The sequence below is a fragment of the Nyctereutes procyonoides genome, unplaced genomic scaffold, assembly GCF_905146905.1.
Source record: "Nyctereutes procyonoides isolate TBG_1078 unplaced genomic scaffold, NYPRO_anot_genome, whole genome shotgun sequence".
In the NCBI taxonomy this organism is placed as follows: domain Eukaryota; kingdom Metazoa; phylum Chordata; class Mammalia; order Carnivora; family Canidae; genus Nyctereutes; species Nyctereutes procyonoides.
In genome coordinates, this window is record NW_026575159.1 from 12691447 (window position 1) to 12704194 (window position 12748).

The window sequence follows — 12748 nt, forward strand, 5'->3', positions numbered from 1 at the left end:
TAATGGTAAGCGTCTGTGCCCCTGGTGGAGACATCTACCTCTAAGCAGGCTATGCTGTCAAGTATTTCATCTTGCAGTGCAATGTTCAGCTAAAGAGGCTTAAGGAGACAGATCTTTGTGTCAGAGAAACTCCAAATATCACTGAAGCAGGAAACCTTTTAATAGGCGTATATGCAGGATGCTATCTACCATGGATATGAGTGTTAGAAGCTTGGTGTTTAATTTATTTTGGAAATCAAGAGGGGAAGAGAACATAAACTTGTTGAATTCAATACAAATGGCTGTTGTTTATCTTTGCTTTAAAGCTAGAGCACTTATGAAATTGTAATTCTTTCCCATGACTTGCTGGTTGATGGCAAAGCTCCCATTTCTTAATGAAATCAGTGGCATATGAGACAGTGCCTTGTGGCAAATGGACACAATAGAGAGGAATGGAAAGCGCAGTGGAGCAGTGGCGGGAGGTGGAGGCAGAGGCTGTGTAGGACCACTGTTCAGAAGAGAGGTTATACAAGGGGGTCTGGCTGTTACTGCAGTTGTTCAACGTAAGGAGAATTTATTTGAAGCATTTAAACAATTCTGAATAAAAAAGATCAAGCTAGAAGAATATAACTCTTCTTCATAAGAAAAATTCTATTTGTTATTTTTTTTTTTATAAACCAAGTTATAGCTAAACTCCTCTATTTCAAAAGTTAAGCTCTGGCAATTTTAGTAATCTAGAATAGGAGCTGGCTGTCTAGTAATCTAGTTTACTAAATCTAGATTTAGTAATCTAGGTTTAGTAATCTAGAACAGGAGCTAAGCACCTACAAGGCAAATCCAGCCCACTACCTGTTTTCATAAATAAAGTTTTATTGAAACCCAGCCACACCTGTTCATGTATGTATTGTCTATGACTGCTTTCCAATCACAATGGAAGAGTTGAGTGGCTGCTACTGAGATCATATGACTCACAAAGCCTAAAATATTTACTATGTAGTTCTTCAGATAACTAACAAACTACATAAATAAACTGGTGTACACAGTGAGAGATTTAAAAAATATATTTAGGTGCTTGAAAGAGTAAATCTTGATAATCTGGAAAACTTTTAAGTATTGGAGCTTATTCTAAATGTTTCTCAATAAAGTATTGGCCCTGTATGAATGTGGTGTGAGATTTCAGGACACCAATGCTACAGCTTTGTGTGCACTGCATGTAAAATATTCCTTCACTACCCACCTCCCCACAGAAGTCTGTCCCTTCTTGTTCCTGGCCTCAGCATTCCTCATAGGCACCTGCAAAAGTTTCTTATCTGCTTTCCAACTCTTTATTCTTCTGTGCTAATCTATTCAAAACACTCCTATACCTTGGTCTCCCCGGAAAAACTACCCATCTCGTTCATCAGCACATACCAAATGAATATTCACTACAGGCAACAGATTGTGCTACATTCTGAAGGAGATTTGGAGCTGGGGTAAGGGAGTTTTGGTTCCTAAAGTGCTGAAAATATAAGGAGGGAGACACAATATACTTATAGAAGGATAATTAATAGTATAAGGAATTATATGATGAGAAAAAGAACGGTTTATTGTATTTCACATAATGAAGTGTTGGCTGCTTCATGGATTGGTTTTGGAGCAGGTGGAAGTTAGTGACACCTGGTTTCATTCAAAGCCACCTCTGTTCCTCACCTGAAGCTCTCTCTAGTCACTACTCAACCATGCCAACTTCTCCCAACATCCCTCCCAAATAACCCCTCCCCTGAAGACCTTGGTGCTTTCTAGACTCTGATTTTTGGGGATGCTATTCCTAATGCCTAGGAAAGCTTTCTGTCCTCTCGGGTTTATCCCAACTCATTATTTGTGGGCCAACTTCTTGGGCTCCATTCCAGCATGTGGTTCCCTGGGGTACTGCTACTCATGCCTTGCACACGGCTCACACCAAACACGGCTCACAGCCCAAGTTCTGCAACACCAGAGCCGACTCATGCCCAACAAAACAAGTGCACCCATTACAGGCTTGGGTATTAAACTGCCCTGAAAGCCTAAATGCTTATTCTCAAGTCTTTTACTTATTCCACTGTGGATTGGTAATAAACAGTCCACAGCCTGCCAGGGGTTTGCAACCTATAGTAAATAGCACTGCTCTAGTCTAACATCATCTTTTCATCTCCTAAGTCATCAAAGCACCTGTTGTCCACTTTAGGGGCTAAAAACTAGTGGTACAGAGGCCTAATTCGAATTAATTGCCCACATGTAAAAATTGGGAGATTTATACTTCCTTGAAAAATTGGCAGTTGGGACCTTCTTGTCCAATGTCGAGAAACCTTGAGAATCTATGGAGAGGGGGAGGGCCCAGCTGAGCCAAGTTGTTCAGCCATCTCTGCCAAAGCACCAGGAAAAGCAAGTAAAGCTGTCATGGACCAGCCCTACCAGGAGCAGAGTACCAAATAGGAACCACATTCAATGCCACGTGAAGCTGAAGAGCTGCCCAGGTGAGCCCTGAGCCAATCCCCAATGCTGAGAACCGTGAGATATAATAAAATGGTTGTTACCTTAAGCTACTACATTGTGAATGCAGTTTGTTACTACACAGTGATGGATACATGAAACAGAATTTAGCCTGAGTTTCTACTGTATACCAGAAGAGCATCATTATTACCAACATTCAAGTCTTTACTTATCTTTTTAAAGTTATGACATCCAATGAAAATGATAATGCTTGCCTGGTGTTCTAGGTAGTGGTTGAGGCTGCTCATGAAGGGAAGGGCTGACCTGGGAGTTTTGCTGCTGAGAGAATTAGTGTCTCTTGGCATGCACACTGGTGCAAGTGAGCACTTGCTGATGCATCATTCCATTGTCATGTCCTTCAGGAATGGCATGGTAAGTCATATCTTGGTCTCTACAGCAATTCTGCTGGGTTATTAATTTTTTAATTTTATATTTAACAAAGATATCTATCCATTATTTTGATCTACATAAATACTCTGGCCATAATTCTATATTTTATGACTTTGTTTCTGTGACTGTTAGGTTGTGGAATATGAAATTTTATAGTCTTTAAGAAATGTTTCATTTCAGTTGCCAGATCCTGGAAATCTTTAGGTCTTTAAAAATAGTGTACATTTTAAATAAAAGCTTAGCTCCTTTCCAACAATCTGTTTTTAGTTAATCACTACATTTTTCTTCTACCATTCTTATCACATTGTAAAATCAGTTTCTCAAAGAACTATTCTCAACTATTCTCATGCATTTCTCAATTTCCTTTAGCAAGCCCTGGGAACCAATTGGCAATAATCATGATTTAAGTGCAGAGAGACAAGATCTAGACTTGGCTAAGGCTGGAAAGGTAATGGAAACAGAGTTGATAGTTACTTCATCCATTCCTGATTAAACAAACAGATCAAAGTCTTCCCAAAGAGTACTTTTTCAATATTTTGATATGTCTACTTTGTAATCATTTAACCAATGATTATGCAAATCCTGTCCTTTGAATGCAAAAGCTGTCCTTGGGCCAGAGGTTTAAAAAACAGGAGAGGTAGGAGACTCACTGTGCCGAGAAAAGAGATAACAGTAGAATATGATGATGTAAAAACCTGGAATTGGAGTACTTGGGTGGCTTGGTTGGTTGAGTGGCTAACTCTTGATTTCGGCTTGAATAGTGCTCTCAGGGGCCTCACAGATGGACTCCACGATTAGTGTGGAGTCTGCTTGAGATACTCTTTCTCCCTGTCCCTGTGCCCCTCCCTCTGCTTGCATGTGTATGCACTCTTTCTTTCAAATTAAATGAATAAAATCTGTATTAAAAAAACCCTCTGGAATTATTTGCACATCATTTCTAAAAACAAAAAGCAAACAAAAAAACATATATGTAATAAACAATAGGAGAAAAAACTTTTCAAAACTAAATTGGAGACAAGGGAGTGCTCATGAGAAGTTACAGACCCATACTGAAGAGAGATAACAAATGAACAAAATATTTTTGTCTTCCCTATTATGTGTTTATGGTCTGGTTCATGCAATCACATAAACACAAATTCAAACGTATATTAATTAAAACAATCTCTGCCCACAAGTGGTTCACCATCTGGCAGGGTGAGAAGTAGAAAGAGAAAGTAGCCACATTCCAATGGGATATGTGCTATCTGAGTGGTGTGGGAAATGTTCTAGAAACATAAGGAATAATTAATTACATCAAGGGAGTGAGAATGGGCATTTAAGCTGAGTCGGAAGGATGAGTAGAATATTTCTCTATGTATAGCTGGAGGAATGGAATTTCTGGAAAAGAGTTTTGCTTAAGCCACGATGTGGAAGAATGAAGGCATAGAGTTGTTTCCAGAATGGCAAGATGTGAAAAAATATCAGATATAGCTTAGTCATAAGATGAGTTAATTGAGTGAGGGGTGGAGGGAGAAATGGGGTGCAGTGGCTTGCAACCTAATCTCAAGTTCGGAGCCAGATCATGAAGAGACATGTAAACCTGGCTAATGCGTTTGGATTTTATCATGTAGACAATGGGCAGTCAGGAACCATAGGGTGTGCCATGATTATATTTATGGTTTAGAAATATTTTGTACTGGTACTGCCAGTAGGATGATCATGGATTTGCCTTTGTAGCAATTGTCACAGTTGCCCTTTTATATACGTTGGAGTGATTATTTGATTACTACTAGAGAACAGGACACCATGTAAACAAGGTTGAAGGAATCAAACTATCAATATTAGCATAGGCCAACCAACAGATGAAGAAGGCCTGAATCAAGGCAAGGTCAGTTTCAACATGGAAGAGAGAACTTTGATTAACACACCTAAAATAAAAATCCTAGGTTAACTCTTAAGAGATTAGGAGAAAGGATGGATATGAAAAGGGGTACTCTAAGGTTTCTAGAGTAGGTGACTGGGGGAAGTGCACTTGTTAAAGACTCAGGAGGAAGAGAAGTGGGTGTTCTTGAAAGGGGAAGAATCGGAACCTTTCCCTAAGATCAGGAACATGACAGGGATGTCTACTCTCACCACTGCTATTCAACATAGTACTAGAAGTCCTAGCCTCAGCAATCAGACAACAAAAAGAAATAAAAATCATTCAAATTGGCAAAGAAGAAGTCAAACTCTCTCTGCAGATGACATGACACTGTACATAGAAAACCCAAAAGACTCCACCCCAAGATTGCTAGAACTCATACAGCAATTTGGCAGTGTGCCAGGATATAAAATCAATGCCCAGAAGTCAGTGGCATTTATCTACAGTAACAATGAGACTGAAGAAAGAGAAATTAAGGAGTCAATCCCATTTACTATTACACCCAAAAGCATAAGATACCTAGGAATAAACCTAACCAAAGAGGTAAAGGATCTATACCCTAAAAACTATAGAACACTTCTGAAAGAAATTGAGGAAGACACAGAGATGGAAAAATATTCCATGCTCATGGATTGGAAGAATTAATATTGTGAAAATGTCAATGTTACCCAGGGCAATTTACACATTTAATGCAATCCCTATCAAAATACCATGGACTTTCTTCAGAGAGTTGGAACAAATCATCTTAAGATTTGTATGGAATCAGAAAAGACCCCGAATAGCCAGGGGAATATTAAAAAAGAAACCAGAGCTGGGGACATCACAATGCCAGATCTTAGGTTGTACTACAAAGTTGTGATCATCAAGACAGTGTGGTACTGGCACAAAAACAGACACATAGATCAATGGAACAGAATAGAGAATCCAGAAATGGCCCCTCAATTCTATGCAACTAAAATTCGACAAAGCAGGAAAGACTATCTACTGGAAAAAGGGCAGTCTCTTCAATAAATGTTGCTGGGAACATTGGACATCCACATGCAGAAGAATGAAACTGGACCACTCTTTTACACTATACACAAAGATAAACTCAAAATGGTTGAACGTTCTAAATGTGAGACAAGAATCCATCAAAATCCTAGAGGAGAATACAATCAACACCCTTTTTGAACTTGGTCAAGCAACTTCTCGCAAGATACATCCATGAAGGCAAGGGAAACAAAAGCAAAAATGAACTATTGGGACTTCATCAAGATAAAAAGCTTCTGCACAGCCAAAGAAACAGTCAACAAAACTAGAAGACAACCTACAGAATGAGAGAAGATATTCGCAAATGACCTACCAGATCAAGGGCTAGTGTCCAAGATCTATAAAGAACTTCTTAAACTCAACAGCAAAGAGACAAACAATCCAATCATGAAAGCAAAATACATGAACAGAAATTTCACAGAGGTAGACACAGACACGGCCAAGAAGCACATGAGAAAATGCTCCGCATTACTGGCCATCAGGGGAATACAAATCAAAACCACAATGAGATCCCACCTCACACCACTGAGAATGGGGAGAATTAACAAGACAGGAAACAACAAATGTTGGAGAGGAGGTGGAGAAAGAGGAACCCTCTTGCACTGTTGGGACTGTGAACTGGTGCAGCCACTCTGGAAAACTGTGTGGAGGTTCCTCAAAGAGTTAAAAATAGATCTGCCCTATGACCCAGCAATTGCACTGCTGGGGATTTACCTCAAAGATACAGATGCAGTGAAACGCCGGGACACCTGCACCCTGATGTTTCTAGCAGCCATGTCCACAATAGCCAAACTGTGGAAGGAGCCTCGGTGTCCATCGAAAGATGAATGGATAAAGAAGATGTGGTTTATGTATACAATGGAATATTACTCAGCCATTAGAAATGACAAATACCCACCATTTGCTTCGATGTGGATGGAACTGGAGGGCATTATGCTGAGTGAAGTAAGTCAATCAGAGAAGGACAAACATTATATGGCCTCATTCATTTGGGGAATATAAAAAATAGTAAAAGGGAACAAAGGAGAAAGGAGTGAAAATATCAATGAGGATGATAGAACATGAGAGACTCCTAACTCTGGGGAACAAACAAGGGGTAGTGGAAAGGGAGGTGGGTGGGGATGGGGTGACTGGGTGACGGGCACTGAGGGTGCACTGAGCAGGATGAGCATTGGATGATATGCTATATGTTGGCAAACTGAAATTCAATTAAAAAATAAATAAAAGTGAAAAATAAATAAATAAATAAATAAATAAATAAATAAATAAATAGGGGAAGAATTGGGTGGTTTTCACATATATTTGAGAAGCTTACAGGAACCCAGGTAGAGATATTATATGGCCAGTGTACAGAATGTCTTGGTAGAAAGAACTGAGAAACTAGGGGACCCTGAATTTGGGCTTTGTCATTTACAGTTCTGTGTCCCAGGGCATGTCATTAGCTTCACTCACCTTAACTCAGATTTCTAACTTATGAAATGGAAATAAGAATCCCTGCCATAACTAACTTAGGGTGATTTTATAATAATCTAAACTTTAAAAATGTTGCAGAAAGTGATTTATAGAGTGTACAGAACATTATAAGGACTCATACTTATTATCACTACCCTAGAAGACTGCAGTGCATCCCTGAATAGAGCATGGTACTAGTTAGTTAAAGGCCGCAGATTTAATAAACCTGGGCCACCTGACTTGGTAAAAGTACAGGTAAGTCCCTCCCTCCTGGCCAGCAGCCTTGTGAATGGGTATGACAGCAGAGTAGTCTAGGCACATCATCAGAAATAGGAAAATATCTCTACACACATCTTCTACCGAGAGTGACATATTCCAGTTTTAACAGAATGAGGAGCTATTAATATGAGGATTAGGATATATGGTGTATTGCTGGTGTTGAGAAAACAACTCATGCTTGAATGAATATATCCTCTTTTCAGGTTCTGGAACCTTTCCTCTTTTCAGAAAGCCAAACACAAGTCCCTTTATTTTAATATACCCTTACTTCTAAAATTGTCACTTTTTTCTTCAGCCACCAGCCAGGAACTCCCACCTCTACATGAGGTCCATGGACTCCATGCCTGATTCAGGTAGGGGTGAGACACTCTCATGTTACTTCTTCCAGCATCTGGATTTTCCCTAGAAGACATCAATTTGCTCAGGTATCCAAGAGCTGAAAACATCTCAGCATTTCAACTTTAGGCCAGTCCTAAGGTTCTGTGGGAATCTGGCAGATAGGAGAATTAAAGGACCCTCAATTCAGATGACTGATTCAAGATTCCTAAAGCCAAACCCTACAGCAACCCTGCCCTGACATGGAGGTCAGAGGCGTTGGAGACAGTCTTCTATTAGCGATTGGTTCCTGTCCTCAAAATGGGCCTTGAGGACAGATTCCAAGGAGGAAGGAAAAGTTGAGTTTCTGAGAAAAATCGATAGGGCTATATCTTTTGCTTGTCTCAAGTTATTTGATGTGATATAAAAGCAATAATGTGCCTGGGAATGAACTCATAAACAGTTATTCATTTTATAGCATAATAAAAGCGTGGCAAGATTGAATTGGGATTTAGACAAAGGACTGGGCAGGCAGTAAGGAGGCCTGGTTTTTCTTGCCAATGTGCACACCATGTCCATCTTCAATAAATCACCACATGGCTCTGGACCTCAGTTTTTCCGCCAGTGAAACATGGGTAGAAGGCTTACTATGTGCTAGGCTCTGTTCTTGAACTTGGGATACATCAATGAACAACAGAGGAAAAAAAAAAAGAAGATTTCTTTCATTCATAAAACTCATATTCTGGTGACGGTAGAGACAATAAAAAATACACTTCTTAAGTACATTATTTTGTATTTCAGAAGTTGATAGGTGATGGATGACTCCCCTCATCCATACCATGTAAATAATAATGTACACAGATCATGGGTTATAATGACTCAACAGAGTAGGAGAAGAAAAAGTACCCAGCACTCATATGTTTACTATTATTATATTTCCTAATTAAAATCTCTAATAATTACTCTTCATTTTAAAGTAATCTCTACCCTCAACATGGGGCTCGAACTCACAACCAGGAGATCAAGAGTTGCATGCTTTTCTGACTGAGCCAGCCAGGCACTCCCCTTAAAAGTTTTCTTATTATTATACTTTCTAATCTCAAATACTTTTGACTTCAAAATCACAATTCTCAGATAGTAGGTGCTATAATGACAAAGGGCAATATTTGAAAATCACAAAGAAAGCCAAGGATGTAGTTTAGTCCCGGTGGTTTGCTTCAAGACATGGCCAATTATGGGAACAGCGATGCTTGCTGAAACAGGAGTGCCTCTAAGATTCACACAGGACAGACATCTGTAGGCTACCTCTTTAGTTCCAGGAGTTAAAAAAAGAAAGATTTATACATTTTAAAACAAAGACTTTTTAATTTTATTACAGGTCTAACAAGCCTCCAGAGGCTGGCTCTTTGGAGAATGACACACCTGAACAATAATCAGAAAAGGCAAAATTGCCTCCTCTGGGAATTGACGTTAACAGATTTGACTTTTTCTGTTTCATGCCAGACACGGTGCACGTCTGGCAGAGGTATGAATTTCAGTGCCTTGCTTACAGAAATGCTGACCTCTGTGGGAAATGTTTAAGTCCTTTGATGTAACTTATTGTTGAGCAAACAGTATTTCTGGCACTAAAAACATTTTGGGTTTATATCTGTTTCCATCAATCTTTATGCAATGACATTATCATTGCTCACCTATTACAGATATTTCTCAGCTGAGACTTCTTGAAAGGGCAGAGGGTTCGAGAGTATATATTGAAATGACCAAAAGATTTTGTTGTTTCCCCCCTGCCCTTTGCTTATAGAGGTCATAAAATCACTCACGGGAGAAGACATTTTTTATTAGAAAACAGTAAAAACACCTCTGGATGGTCTTCTTCCTGTATTAGGTAAATGCTATATGTTTTCAGGTTGATACTATCAAAAATATGCCTCATGCATTCGTTAATGCATGCAAGCACGCATGCATTCATCATATGTTGAATGTTTGTCATGTTCTGGGTGCTGTGTTATAGGCAGGCACAGACATAAACACTAAAGAGCTCACAACTCCAGGGAGAGCATTCTGTCTATGAACATGAGCTGGATTTCCCAGAACCTAAAAGAAGGTCATTTCATTAACTTCACAGAGAACTTGGCCTCCCTTGCTAAATGCTGTGGGGAAAGCTGTGCTGCCAGGGCATTCGGAGGCTGCTGGCTCCCAGAGAGGACCTGGGAGTGATCTGGGAGGGAGTGGGCTTGGTGCCATGCTGGGGGCAGCAGGATCATTAAGTTCAATAACTGCTTGCAGGGGAATTGGGGTAATGGGCCAGAACCTTTCTGGAGCTTAGTGTTCAAGAGTTTGACTAAGTCCCCAAAAAAGCATGTTAAGCGATTTGGGCAAGTTTATTTCAGCTCAGCAAAACTTTACGAAGGGAATCCAGAGGAGCCAGGATGTGTAAGGATGAGGTTTAAACAGTTCCTGCCTTCAATGAGCTTACAGTTCATGTCATACCTCAGGATGAGGTAAAGGCAGGGAGCAGCTTGGTCTGGAGCTCATGACAACATCGAACCAGTTCTGCAAGGTCAGATGAAGGGACTGAGGCTCGGGGATGGGGAGTAAGTTGGCTAAGGATGCCATGAATTATAGCTGGTTCAGTCCCCAGAGTAGCTTCAATCACCCCTTCAGGTTTTCTAGGAACTGCATCTGCAGATACAGACTTAACTCAGCCAACTTTCTGGGTCACAGGATTCGTATTCATGCAACATGAAAATAGAAGAGTTTGCACATACTGAGTGCGTACTCCATGTCAGGCGCTGTCCAAAGTGCTGGTGCATATTAAGCATTTTATATTTATTATCTCATTTAATCCTCACAAACCATTTGTACAGGTTGAGGGGGGAGGGGCTGTGACTGTCCCATTTAACACAAGAGGGAACTGAGGTATGAGGAGGTGAAGTAGTTTACTAGCAAAAATCCATATACTCAATAACTTGATGAATTAAGATTCAAATTCTGATTATCTGGAGACGGCTATTCCTACTACACTGGTGCCTGGGACAAGCTCTTTCCCTTGGGACATATTGAAGATTGATATCAAATAGATATTTCAGCAATGGTAATTCTGGTAGAATATGGATAAATGATTATGGTAGCAGATGTAAACCAAGAACATCAGAAGGATTCTATCTTTAGCAGCAGGTCAAGAAAGCCCTCTGTTGACAGCAAGCTTCTCATATATTATTTAAATTTCAACCTTGAAAGACCTTCTATCCATCCATCTGTCCATCTCTCTATCAACCATTCAGCAAACATTTGTGGAGGGTCCACTAAGTGCTAAGCATTGTGTAAAGTACTGGGGATACAAAGATAAATATATACACAGTCTCTGCCCTCAAGAAAGTCATCATCATGTGTGTGGAGGGGTCTTGCAAAAAAAAAAAAAAAAAAGAACAGGATCCAGTGATATCCGGGTTCTATCTTAGGATGAAGCAAGGTTCTGTGGGAAGAAGGAAGTAGGTCAGCTTGCGGGAATCAAGAGCTTCCAGACGGGCTGACATGTAAGCTGATGAGAGTTGCTTAGAAAAATGTGGCAGCTTTGAGTGTGTATGGAAAAACTGAGGAACAGTAAGAGGGAGAATGAATGGAACATTCCAGAAGCCACTGGCAGCATTTGGAATGAAGGACACTGGAGTAGGAATTAGAAGACATGTGTTTTCCTCCTGGGGCATGGCACAACATGAAAGTATGACATTGGATCAGTCATTTGCCTTGCTGAGACTTGCTTTCCTCATTCATTAGACAACAATATTGATATTTAATTGATCTCCCACTCACAGGGATGTGTCTGAACATTTCTGCAGCTCTAAGAAGAACATTTATTAGTACAAATTATTATGATTATAAATGAATTTATCCTCTCCATTCCCCAACTGTATACGGACAGGTTTTAACCACAAGGAAAAGAAAAGTGACCCATGGCTATCAAATAAGACTTAGGAAAAATGTGTCTCCTGTACAATGTCCAGATTTTTTTTCCCCGGACTTCTTTCTTTCTTCCCAAAGTCCACATCACACCTTGTCATTAACTACTGTTTGTTTTGCTTTTTACATTTGGCCTATTACCTTCCTCCTTTCTCACTTCATACTGGACTTTCAGACCTGCCCTTCCCACTTCCCCAGGTACCATTTTCATTACTTTTGTTCATGTGGTGTTGACTAGGATGACTAATGGCTAAAAATCCACAACAAACTCTGGGAACTTAATGAGTTAACTTGGGCCAAGCTCTGACTCTCAACTAAGCATATCAGGATGGATAAAAGCATTCAGAAAATGAGCTTCCATTTCCTCTCTCTGGTTTTCCCCCTTCATTACAGACATTTGCACATCTCGGATTCCCCTATGGAAAGACTTCCCTGGAAGAAGAGAATGTATGGCTGCCTTGTTATGACCAGTGGTGACTGCCATTTGTAGTTCGCAGCCGAAGCCCAATTATCACATTTATTGCATCAGATGCTTCAACTTCTGCTAATTCTGGGGTGCAGAAATACCACACTTCCTCTTGGGATATAATTTGTCTGTGAGAGAAGAAATATGAATCTGCCATGTGGGGAAGGGATTAAAAAAAAAGGGGGGGAGGGTTTAGTGGCCCGGAGAAGAAGTGTTCTATAATGGTTGCTTTGACATAACCTAAAAAGTTGCTAAGGAGGTGGATGGAGCAGGAGAATACAAGGAGCAGGAGGGTGACAATCAAAATGGTCATCTATGTCTAATAACAGAGGGAAAAAAGAGTCTCATATCCCTTTTAGATTTCTGGGCTCAGAACCTCAACTTCATTGGAGAAATGCCTTCTAAGTCACACTGTTCTTTGTAGTTCCCCATTCTCCTTCAAACCCCAGCGTGAAAGCCCAAAGTGTGTG

General features: G+C 40.1%; 1 protein-coding gene across 1 annotated transcript in view; it reads right to left on the reverse strand.

The window, feature by feature from the left end:
- Positions 1-12748, reverse strand: part of SAMD12 (sterile alpha motif domain containing 12) — a 378425-nt gene that overhangs the window by 27068 nt on the left and 338609 nt on the right. The window lies entirely within an intron of this gene.